Source organism: Sarcophilus harrisii, chromosome 5 (genome assembly GCF_902635505.1).
Source record: "Sarcophilus harrisii chromosome 5, mSarHar1.11, whole genome shotgun sequence".
Lineage (NCBI taxonomy): Eukaryota > Metazoa > Chordata > Mammalia > Dasyuromorphia > Dasyuridae > Sarcophilus > Sarcophilus harrisii.
Genome location: NC_045430.1, coordinates 193,645,795 through 193,659,211, shown reverse-complemented (window position 1 = coordinate 193,659,211; position 13,417 = coordinate 193,645,795). Strand labels below are relative to the sequence as shown.

Sequence of the window (13,417 nt, the reverse complement as noted above, 5' to 3'; positions counted from 1 at the left end):
TTTCCCCTGCTATTTGCTAGCTGTATAAACCAGAAAATTTTGCTTTCTTATATGTGAAATGAGGGATTTGCTTGGATTTAAGGGTATACATGAGCACATCATTAAGCTAGTTGTCACTGTCAAACTCTTTTTTCCATAAGTCTCTGCAGTTCTTAGGAGATAGCTCCCTGGGCAATGAAGTATACTTACTTGTTCAATAAATTGTACTTTCTCTTCTTCCTGTAACATTTTTGTTGTTCATCTGTTTCAGTCATATCTTTTCATGAATCCATTCGGGGTTTTCTTAGCAAAGTTACTGGGCCAAGATGGTGAAGTAAAAGCAGGAACTTGCCCAAACTCTCCCCCCAAACTGATCCAAATTCCTTTAAATAATGACTCTAAACAAATGTCAGTGCATCATAACACCCAAAAAGACAGAGTAGAATATTTTCTAGCTGAAGGAAATTTAGAAGCTTAAGGCCTGTAACCCCAAGGTGAGAGTCCAGCGTGTAGTCCCAATGCAGGGCACACCTGTATAGCCCCAGACCCCAGCCCTGGCCAGGGTTCAACCTCTGAATTAGAGGCAATACTGGTGGTTTCCAGACCTTTCAGCCCAGAGAAGTCAAAGAGTCTATGGAACAAGGGTGGGAGCTAGGTGGTGCAGTGGATATAGCATCAGCCCTGAAGTCAGGACCTGAGTTTAAATATGATCTCAGACACTTAACTCTTCCTACCTGTGTGACCCTGGGCAAGTCACTTAACCCCAAATGCCTTGAGAGAAAAAATAGTTAACTCCCAGAGTTATCTTATTCCCTTTGAAATTCTTTGACATTCATAACACAGTTTCAGCATGCCTTCTTATTTTTATTCTTAACTTCTTAATTATTATGATTTCCTAAAGTATTTGTGTAACAAATAATACTACTATAACCTACTATAACATAATAATAAAATATTAATGTCACAATTAATTAATGTCATCATAATAATGTCATATAACAATTAATGTCGCAATAATTAATTAATAATATAATAATAACTCATTATACTATAATAATAACTCATTTACATAAAGATTTATAGTATATGTGCTTTTTAAACAATTTGTCATTTTATCCTCATGATAACCCTGGAAAGTAGCTACTATTATCTCCATTTTATAAGTGGGGAAAATGAAATAGACTGAGATTAGATGATTTGTTCCATGTCCTCCAAGTACCAAGTATCTAACGCAGGTTGTGAAGACAGGTCTTCCTAACAGCAGATCTAGTGCACTATCTACCTTATATTTGTAGGGAAGTTCAGCTACTGAAAATTCTTTTCATAAAACCATAGGTTTAGAGCTTTAACACATCTCCCTAGCCATCTAGTTTATCTCTCTTGTTTTACAGGGGAGGAGACTGAGGCACAGGGAAATGGGATTTGCCTAAAATCAAAATAGGAAGCATTAAAGATAAAGCATGAATCCAGCTCTTCTGTGATTCCAAAGACTGGTCTTATCTCCTTTTCCTTCTCCCCCATCTTCCCAAATGAAACCATATCTTCATGTCATTTATTTCATTTAGTCCTCCCAGAGACACACTAGTGAAAAGTTTATAATTCTATTGTTAACATTTCCATTATATTCATATTTTATTATCCTTTTATTCCTATATTAAGATAGTTGTAATAATAATGAGAAGCTACATTGTCAGCCTCCTACCTTGTATACAGAGTATCTCATACTCCCTGGATGAATCTTGTTATATGTTAAACTACAGCACTCTGAACATGCTTTATCTATTTGCAGAGTCACTGTTCAAGTTAGAATTCCATTCCACAAATATTGTTATTATAAAGTCTAGTTCAATATTGCAGGGCTCTTTTCCTGCTCCAGCTGGCATCTCATATTAATAATGCTGTGCTGATGGAGATACAACAGATTATGTTTGAATAAGAAATCTTGTATAACAGATGCATTCAGAAGTTATTCTCCATTTAGAAGTCAATCTAATTAAGAAATATTTTATCCTCTTGACACAGTAATTACACACAGTAACTATTTGGACACAATACCTGTAGAACATACTCTTAATTCAGTTTGACATGTTTTTCAAAATATTATGATGGTACTTTTAAGTGGGGAGATAGAGCATTTTGGAGGGCAAGTAAAGGAAGATAGAAGCCACCTGAGCAATAATATGTAATAGATCTTATTTGATTATATGAATGTTTTCTCACCAAATATGTATATATTAAAATGGGCACCTGCTGAATGTTCTTTTCGCATTTGTCAAGAATATAATAATAGTTACTGAATAAATTCTGGTTGATTTTGATGTATAATTTCACTTCCTATCATCTTGATCATACCTATCTTCCTGATGCTTTTGATCCTTCTCAAGAAGTTTGGTTAGTTAGTCAATTGATAATTAAGTATTCAAGAGCTTACTGTATTCTAAGCACTGTTTGAAGGACTGACAATATAAATATAAGGGAAAAGAAAGACAATTTCTGTCATCCAGGAGCTTTCATTCTATTTTTTTTTTCTTTTTCTCACATAAAAGTGTCTCATTTATTCCCCCTCTCACAAGCCAAGCCATATGTCAAATAGTATTTTTTTAGTGAGAGGGGGGGAAAAAGTTATCACAACTAATCAATGCATTGAGAAAGTCAGAAAAATGTGCATTGTAGAAGACCTGTGAACCTCCTCCCCCCATGTCATGAGGGTTATGGATTTCTTCTTGTATTGCTTCCTTTGAGTCCCACTTGACTTTTATAATTTTTAAAAAATTTAGCATTTCTTTCCATTTACATTGTTGTAGTTACTGTGTAAATTATTTTCTTGGCTCTGTTTACTTCTAATACTTAACTATCACAATGAAAAAATGATGTTATACATCTACTGGTCATCCTGCCATTTAGGGGAGGGGGTGGGGGGAGTAAGAGGTGAAAAATTGGAACAAGAGGTTTGGCAATTGTTAATGCTGTAAAGTTACCCATGTATATATCCTGTAAATAAAAAGGCTATTAAATAAAAAAAAAAAAAATAAAAAAAAATGATGTTATAGATATTTTGGAGCATATGCAGTTTTTTTTCTTATTGATGACTTTCTTGAAATATGAACCCAATAAGTGAGTCCCTGACTTAAAGGATATGAACATTTTAGTCACTATTTGCATAATTATTGAATTTTTCTAGTATAGTAAAGCCAGTCAATGATCTCTCTATCCCCTCGCTCTATTGTAAAGGAATCCAAGTGAGAACATAGAACTTGGAATGGTAACTGAAATTTTTATAGGATTTTTAAATTTACATTATCTCACTTCATCCTCTTAAAAATTGGGGTGGGTGGGGAAGATAGGTACTACAGGTATAGAGATGAACAAATAGAAGGTCAGAGAAGTTAAATGATTTGCCCCTGGCCACACAACTAGCAAGTTTCAGAGGTGAGATTCAAGTGTCTCCTCATCCCAAACACATCATTATTTCCTTAGAGATCTTTAAAAGAGCATTAAAAATCATTGAGGACTAAAGACAACCCCCCACTTTATAGGGTTAGAACCTGAGGCCTTACAAAATAAAGGTCACTCAAGAAATTAGTGACAAGATAAGGTCTTGAATTTATGTCCCTTGGTCTACCATACAACACTTTCCTGAAACCCCTGAGACTTGGGATGCTGAGGAATTTGTAGCATATAATTTGCATGTTATAATATACTCCCCAATTCTTTCAATTTCTATTTTACTCTCTAATTTTAGAACATCAAAGTTTTCCTTTATAATTTCTTGAAATATTAAATATGATCATGATTTTCAGATCTTCCAATAATTCTTAAATTATTTGATCTGTTTTCCAGGTCCGTTCTTTTTCCAATACAGTATTTCACAATTACTTCTCTGGGTTTTTTTTTTTTTTTTTTTCCATTTTTTAAAAGTGTTTTAGTCTGTCTTATGGAGTTATTAGCTGCTGTTTTCAGAGCTAGTTCTGGGATTGCAAGGTTTTGGTGCTTCCAAGGTGAAGAGATTGAGGGAGAGCTTTGGTTACTACTTTCCTGATCTGTTCTCTGGTCTTTATCCAGGAAGAGCCTCTGCTTCCCTGTAGCCACAGGGGAGTGCTCTTGGTCCTGAACCTAATCGGGTTTCCTGTGTCCCTGCCACTCCAAGACTTAGCATTGCTCTTGGACCTGGATCTTGACCAGATCTCTTTCTCTCCTACAGCAGTAAGTTCTAGAAATCGTTTTGGTGCTAAAAATGTGACCGGGACCCCTTTCCCCACTGACTGATTACAAGCACTCCCTTCTACTAAGAAAATGTGACCCAACAACTGCTTATAGATAATAAACTTGTCAATCAGGGCCAACTGTACACAGTGCCAGCAAAGGCACTATAGTCCCTTTCTGACCAATTGTCTGATCCTTTTATCATATCTCTGGGCTGCTGAAAGCTTCTAAATCTGTGCTGTTCTGTTGTTGCTGCTGCTGCTCTTGCTTTTGCTCAGGCTCCCTGTAAGCCCTATTATTGGTACTCTAGACAGATTCCACACCTATACCTGCCAGGTGTGGATCTCCTTTTTTGTGGTCCTCCTAAATTGTTTTAGACTAGATAAATGGCTCCCTCTCACTTTTGGTTGCTTCTGATGCTTTGAAATTTTATTTGAGGTATAATTTTAAACTTGGTTTGAAGGGAATGTTGGAAGAGTTCAGCTGGGTCATGTCCTGAGTATTCTCCCATCTTGGCTCTGCTTCAACAACCTTTCAAGGAAGGGAAGTGATTTTAAAATTATGTACTTAGCCTATAACATTTTGAAGAGATACTATATATATATATATATATATATATATATATATATATATATATATAATAACTGAGATAGCATGGTAAGTCATAAAAATTGGAATTTGGAGTCATGGCTTCATAGATTTTAAGTTAAAAGGGATCTTAGTGTTGATCTAGTACATATCCCTTGTTTTACAAATGAGGAAACTGAGAAACTGAAAAGTCAAATTACTTCTCTGAGGTAAAATGTTGTAGATCCAGGATCTGACTTAGATCTAGTATCTAATTCTAAACTTCATGATTATCTGACTGTAACACACTCCCTCTGGTCTTAATCCTAATTACCACTTAGTATCTGTTTGACTTGAGCTCATGATTTACCATTCTGGACTTTAGTTTACTCATTTATATAAAGAAAGGATTGTACTAGATGATCTTAAGTGAACAAAATGAAAATTTCCAAACTTACCTTGTGTTAGGTAACCAAGAATTTGGTTACTCGGTAAAGAATAAGTACAGAAAAAAGGGAAGATAATTCTTGTCGTATTCTCTTTTGTATAATGTGATGGTTCTCTCTGGGAGCAGGTTTCTTGGGGAGGTTTTCTGGAGGCAGCCTTAGTATCAGTTCAGATCAATAATCACCCCAAATGCCAGGTGTTAAAAGTTCAGATCTTTTATTGCTTCCTCCAAAATAGCCGGGTTAGTTTTCTTGGTGACCTATCTCTCTGTTTGGTTTCAAGTGCTTCCTCCGAATGTCTCCAAATACAAAGGTTTGTACTTCAGCCTCCAGCCAGCACAAAGGTGGAAAATGGAATGAATCTGACTCCACCTCCAAGAGTGGTTTTGTGGGCTTCCGAGTCTTGTCTCCTTGCCTGGGGCTGGGCAGCTTTCTGGAGAGTCTTTCAGGTCAGCCTTGGTCTCAGTGGGGGAAGTGCAGGAGGCCAGCCACCCAGTGGTGTGAGATGGGATGAATGAATCTGGCTGCACCTCCCAGAGTGGGCTTCTTCTGAACTGACCCTGACTGGCTCACTGAAGCTCTTTTTATGCTCAGTGTAAAAGGTTGATTCCTCTTCCGAGAGAGTGGGATTGTGGGTTTCTGCCTTGTGAATCTCATATGAATACTGACTTTTGAATCTCTCAAAAAAGTGAACTCCAATGAGTACTTAAATACATTAGTGAGTTAGAGAATTTGCTAAGTACCATGCTAAATTAGGCAACTGACATCACTTTGTAAGGATTCGCTCTAATGTGTGAACCAATAAGCATTGTATCACTTCCATCGAGTTAAGACTAGGATTCTAACATCTCCCTTGAGTTATCACCTTGTTTCAAGTTCTGGTTCATAACAAATTCTGGAGCTGATTTTTTTATTTTATTATGATGATTTTATATATATATATATATATATATATATATATATATATATATATATTATTTTCAAAATACATGGAAAGATTTTCAGCATTCACCCTTGCAAAATCTTGTGTCTCAAGTTTTTCTCCCTCTCTTCTCCCTTCCCCCTCTTCTAGACAGCAAGCAATCTAGTATAGGTTAAACATGTGCAGTTCTTCTAAATATATTTCCACAATCATCATGTTGCCCAAGAAAAATCAAAATATGAAAAAAAATTAAGAAAGACAAAAAAAGCAAGCAAACAACAACAAAAATGGTGAAAATACTATGTTGTAATGCATATTTAGTGCTCACAGTCTTGTCTCTGGGTGCAGATGGCCCTCTCTATCATAGATCTGTTGGAAACGGCCTGAATCAACTCATTGTTAAAAAGAACCAAGTCCATCACAGTTGAACATCACATAATCTTGTTGCTGTGTACAATGATCTCTTGATTCTAATAATGTCACTCAGCATCAGTTCATGTAAGTCTCTCCAGGCCTTTCTGAAATCATCCTGTTGATTGTTTCTTATAGAACAATAATACTCATGTACCATGACTTATTTAGCCATTCCTCAATTAATAGGCATCCACTCAGTTTCCACTTCTTTGACATTACAAAAAGGGCTGTTAGAACTGATTTTTAATGGAAGAAGACAACATGTATACAAGAAAAGTGGCCAGGGAGAGGTGTATTATTATAGGAAATTACAAGGATCATGAGTGGAGCCATAAGGCTGTTTTTCTAGCAGCAAGTTAAATAGTGATTTCATTATGGGAATAAATCCAGAAGGCAGTCTTGGGATGGAAGTAGGCAAAACTCCTCCTGAGAAAATGGTAGGTAGGAAATGAACTCTTTCTAGAGTGAACCTAAATTTAGTAGGCTTCTGAAGACATTTATTTACTAATCAGGAATAGTAGGGTCCACAAAAAGGGAGTTCCTTTCTCAATTGACCCCAGTTACCTTTCTTCTCCTTTTTTCCCTACGGATTATTCATCATTAATACTAATTTTACTGCTACCATTACTACTACCACCACTACTACTCTTACTATTATTACTACTACTAGCACTTCTCTCCTTTACAAAAGGTCTTTTGCCTGGTTTTTGCCATCAGAACCCTGTGGAATATCACTTTAAGCTCCATCTGTATGTGACAATTGTATGATAGCTCCAAGTTCATTTACTTGCAGATCTAACATAAAACAAGATTAATAAAAATGTCATTTATTTTTTTTTTAAAACATCTCTGGCTCAGCAAAGTAGTTTATTCACAGAGGGGGACTCTTCATTAGAGCTGGGTAATTTAAATTTCTGTTTCCATAATGACAAGCACTTGATAGGAGAAGTCGAAGAATGCTTTCACCAAGCAGCAACCACACGCTGACTTGGTAAAACAACATTTCATGTCTTTGAAAAACAACATTTCAAGAAGTTGAGAAGTGGGGAAAAAGGAGGAAGAAGTGGTTGAATTCTAAGTTAGATGGTATAGGTCTTTTCAGCTTCTGTCAGATTTGATAAGCTCTAGTATTATATGTTGTGTGGAGGTATGCATATGTTTTAATATATTTTATGTCAGCTTCTTTCTGTCATGGAGGTAGGGATTGGATTTGTCAGAAGCTGTACACTTGGTTAATTAGCCCAAAGCCCCTAGTACATCTGGTTTCTGAGTGACTTTGGTTAATCTGCTCCAGGTGCCACTGTGCACTGTGTAGGTTAGGGAATCCAATGGCTTTCACTGTGATGATCTTGCCTTTAGCTTATAATGAAGTTTGAAGCTAAGAGCTTTCAAAATGGTTTGGTCCTAACAGGAAAGTCAGAAGGAAGAGCTGTATTTGGGATGAGGTAGGCAGATGGGGAGATCACTTTGGAATATTATAGATTTAAAGGTGAAAAGGAACTTGAGTGCTTATCTCATTAAACCTGCTTATATGTAAACACACACACATATTCTCATCTCTCTCTCTCTCTCTCTCTCTCTCTCTCTCTCTCTCTCACTCTCTCTCTCTCTCTCTCTCCCTATAATAGTCCTGCATAGAAGTAACATTCTGCTGTTTTCTTCAATCTGAAACAGGACATATTGTTCTTACAGTATGGTTGTCATTTCTGTGCTAAGAGTTGATCCCAATGTTGGGGGGCCTGGGAGACTATCTTGAATAAATTGTAGTCAGTAATTAGCACATAGGTCTTAGAGCTAAGGGCCTCTGGTAGAAAACACAATTTTGAATGGAAATAATGTGAACCTGGAATGAAAAGAAATCCCTAGTGGGGTTACCAAGAGGTAGAGCCCAGAATCAGTTTTCAGGGGTTTACTTCAAGGTAAATAAGCAGGGAAAGGGGATATCAAGTCTGAAAACATTCTCCATTCCCATAGAGAAAGATTGATAAATACTTCAGTTTTTTGGACTCATTATCTTTTTTTTTTTTTTTTTTTTTTTTTTTTTATAGTAACTTTTTATTGACAGAATCCATGCCTGGGTAATTTTTTTTTACAACATTATTCCTTGCACTCACTTCTGTTCCGATTTTTCCTCCCATCCTCCACCCTCCCTAGATGGCAAGCAGTCCTATATATGTTGAATATGTCGTAGTATATCCTAGATACAATGTATGTGTGCAGATCCAAACAGTTTTCTTGTTGCACAGGGAGAATTGATCTCAGAAGGTAGAAGTAACCCGGGAAGAAAAACAAAAATGCAAACAGTTTACATTCATTTCCCAGTGTTTTGTTTTGTTTTTTTTCCTTTGGGTGTAGCTGCTTCTGTCCATCATTGATCAAAAGAAACTGAATTAGGTCTCTTTGTCAAAGAAATCCGCTTCCATCAAATTGCATCTTCATACAGTATCGTTGTTGACGTATATAATGATCTTTTGGTTCTGCTCATTACACTTAGCATCAGTTCATGTAATTCTCTCCAAGCTTCTCTGTATTCATCTTGCTGGTCATTTCTTATAGAACAATAATATTCCATAACATTCATATACCACAATTTACCCAACCATTCTCCAATTGATGGGCAGCCACTCAGTTTCCAGCTTCTAGCCACTACAAACAGGGCTGCCACAAACATTTTGGTACATACAGGTCCTTTCCTTCTTTAGTATCTCCTTGGGGTATAAGCCCAGTAGAAACACTGCTGGTCAAAGGGTATGCACAGTTTGATAACTTTTTGGGCATAATTCCATATTGCTCTCCAGAATGGTTGGATTCGTTCACAGCTCCACCAACAATGTATCAGTGTGTTGGACTCATTATCAACTGGGTGTTTGTCTACTTTTATGTTTTACCATATGCAAGTGGACCTATAATTCAGTTTTCTTTGAATTTACCTCAGCTACTGATACCAGTTTTGTCTTTCTCTGGCAAATTTCCTGGATTCATCATTTCCTGGGTGTATGTCTACTTTTATATTTTACCATATGCAAAGGGAATAACCAATTTTGTATTTATTTGCCTCAGCTACTAAAACTACTCTTATGTCTCTCTATGACAGTGATGTTCTCTTTGGGAAAACTCTCTGCTGGTATTACAAAGTGATTTTTATCTTTTATGTAGAATTCAAAGAATATATTAAAATTTAATTTAAAAAAATTTTCATTCCAATGTTTCTGTTTGCAGCATTGGAGGTAAACAAAAGACAAATCCATCATGCTTTTTTTTATATATGATTTTTAATACTATTATGATTTTATCATTTAACACTAATAATCTAAATCTGAAGTTTGGATCAATATATAGCATTTTAAGACCTACTATAGTTGAAAGTGCCTTTGAATTTTGACCACCCAAATAGGCATTTCAGTCTTCCTTTCTGATGATTCTGAGTTTGAATTTAAGCTTTCAATTTCCTTTCCCCAAGAAACTATTATATGTTCCTGTAGTGCTTTGTACCCAAATTCAAAGTCCCTAGCTCTGGGAGATTGAGAAAAACAAAACACACACACACACACACACACACACACGCACACACACACACACACACAAAATTAAATTTGTGTAAAAATTTACTCAACAACAGAAACTTGGAGGGTCAGTATAATAAAACAAATTCATGAGATTAGGACAAAGTACTGGAGGTTAAATTCAGTTCTTTATCCTTTTTCTACTTCTGTTGGATATAGTAATCTCCCAGACAAGGCTAGCCATAACTTTTAGATGAAGTAAAAAAGTCTACACGGTATAGTATAGTGTAGACCTCTTGCTGAAAACAGTACTTTTCCCATTAGCATAATTTGTTAGAGTGAAAATCTATAATAAGGATTATTGTTTTATTTTAAGGTTTTGCCCCTAGCCAAAATACAAATTTTGTGATCAATTATTTTAACTGAGTCTGAATGAGTTCATAAGAGATTTCAATGCTAATAAATTTTGATAGGCTCACATGGAAGGCATGAGTTCAGTGACTGGCAAAGGGAGAAAGCATAGATAGTTAAACTCTACTGAGATAAAAGAAAAGGGCCAGAAAGGGCAATCAAAGAGATATCTAAAATTTAGGAACCATTTTACCATCTTGGCTTGGGTGTTATGGGTTCATTCTGATGTGGTATCTTCTACTGATTTCAATCAACAATTGTTCTGTAAGAAGTGGTCGTAGAGCAGAACTTTGTAAATTTATAAATTTAAAAATATATGACTTGGTAATTATACCTAAATATAATTGCTTTCTTTTGGAATTATGATTTTTTTTAATTTTTGCAATAAAATTATTATTATTTTTAATTTTTTTATTATAATTTTTTATTTACTAGTTATATGCATAGGTAATTTTACAGTATTGACAATTGCCAAACCTTTTGTTCCAATTTTCCTCCTCCTTACCCCCATCCCCTCCCCCCCGATGGCAGGTTGATCAATACATGTTAAGTATGTTAAAGTATATATGTCCTAACAGTTATTTTGCTGTACAAAAAGAATTGGACTCTGAAATATTGTACTATTAGCCTGTGAAGGAAATAAAAAATGCAGACAGACAAAAATAGAGGGATTGGGAATTCTATGTAATGGTTCATCGTCATCTCCCAGAGTTCTTTCACTAGGTGTAGCTGGTTCAGTTCATTACTGCTCTATTGGAACTGATTTGGTTCATCTCATTACTGAAGATAGCCAGATCCATCAGAATTGATCATCATATAGTATTGTTGTTGAAGTATGTAATGATCTCCTGGTCCTGCTCATTTCACTCAGCATCAGTTCATGTAAGTCTTTCCAGGCCTTTCTGAAATCATCCTGTTGGTCATTTCTTACTGAACAATAATAGTCCATAATATTCATATACCACAATTTATTCAGCCATTCTCCAATTGATGGGCATTCACTCAGTTTCCAATTTCTGTCCACTACAAAGAGACCTGCCACAAATGTTCATGCACATACAAGTCCCTTTCCCTTAAAAAAGCATTATTTTGAGAATAAACTAGCAGGCTCTACCAGATTGCCAAAGGGCTTCACAACACAAAAAACAATTAAGAACCCCTCTAGAGAATTATCTGCAACCTGTACCTAGGGAAATTTATTTGAGATAGGATGAGAATCATTTTGAGAACAGGCTTTGGGGCTGATTTTGGTTTCAAATATGCCTAGCTTTAAGTGCAGCCTCTGATTAAACTGTGATGGGCAAGTCTCAACTTTCTAGTGCCTAGGAACAGTTTTTCAAGACTATAAAACATAGACAAGTTTGTAATTTTCATCAGTGGAGAGACTTTGAAATCACAGATTTGAACAAAAAATGAAAACTGAAAAGGTGAACAAAAAAAGACTGTCAGAAAATTGTAGAGATTTATCTATTCACTATTTATTTGTGGTCATAGGTGAGTTTTCCTTTCACAGTAGGGAAGAACAACTATAATTCTTCAAAGGTATCCTTATTCTTCTAGTTGACTTCCACCTATCCAAATTAGATACCTTTTTGTAAAACATTAGTGGTTTCATTAATAAGGTTTTATATCATATCCTAAAACATTTTACATTTGCTAGGGTTTTGTCATTTTGGTTTTTGTTTTTTTCTCATCTATCAATGTCTAAAGAAGATAATCATCTTTTGATAGCCGGATATCTTTCTGTCAGCACTGAGCTTCCATTTATTTGTGATTTGGAATATTGTTCTTGGAAGAACATGGAACAGTCTTTGTTTATGTCTTACTAGGTAGTGCTCTTTTTCTGTTCTTCTGTTTCGTGTATTAGTATCACTGTAAGCACAATATTCAGTTGGCTTTTATCTTCCATGTTTTGATGGTGATAGTAAATTCCAGTTCCACTTAAAGGTGAGGGGTGTGTGTGTGTGTGTGTGTGTGTGTTGACAGTTGGAGAATGGAAATTGACAATCCTTTAAAGGTGGCATATAATATTTTTAAAGCATAATATATTTTTTGAATGATGAGTAATTTCCTTATTGGTCACTATAGTGTAGTTCAGAATCATAAATGAGTAAGGCAGAATTTTAGCTAGAAACCTTTAAAAAGACCTTGAAGGGGTAGAGGAACCTCTAAATCTAGCACAGATAGTTCTTACTGTAATTTAAGAAGCCAAATGGATTTTTTTTTTGTCCTTGAAAACTCTTTGAATGGCAAGTTTTTATGGTAAGTATATTTAACTTTGCCTTACTCAGCTATTTAGCTGAAACTACAGATTGTTTTAGTTCTGAATTAAAAATCTGAACTCCCATTGTACTCAATGCTTCTGTGACTGACATGACATTAGAAGACATCATTTAAACATAATGAGTTATCTGAGTTCATTAGAGCTAATTAGATCACATTACGTTTTTGCATATATATATTTGAAAACATGTATACTTATGTTTATATATAGATACATATATATTCCAGGATATATTACAAAATATATTGTGACATCTGGCATTAAGAAGACATTCTACATGCATAAAATTAACAATTATACTCCAAGATATATAAAAATATTCAAGCTTAAATATGAATGTAATTTTTTTAGACAGAAAAAAGAATAAAGAAAAAAATTTTGATCACATGGTCAAATAAAAGGGTAAATTGATACTTCCCTGAATTCTGTATTTATTGGAGAATCAGGAAAATCATCATCCCTTAATACCTCATTTGCTGTATTTATATGTGATAAGGATTCTGAACAGTATTTATAAAAGTTCTTTGAACTTTTTGATGAAAGTTTGATTGTTGTCTTTGAGTGAGCTTCACTATCCTCAAATAATTTTCTTCTAACCATTTTTGTTGTTCTTCAGTTGTTTTCAGTCATCTTCAGTTCTTTGTGATCTAATTTGGAATTTTCCTGGCAAAGATACTAAAGTAGTTTG

The 13,417-nt window shown here is 35.1% G+C and overlaps 1 protein-coding gene across 3 annotated transcripts in view; it reads left to right on the top strand.

Moving 5' to 3' along the window:
• TPK1 (thiamin pyrophosphokinase 1) overlaps positions 1–13,417 on the top strand; it is a 506,842-nt gene that overhangs the window by 278,848 nt on the left and 214,577 nt on the right. The window lies entirely within an intron of this gene.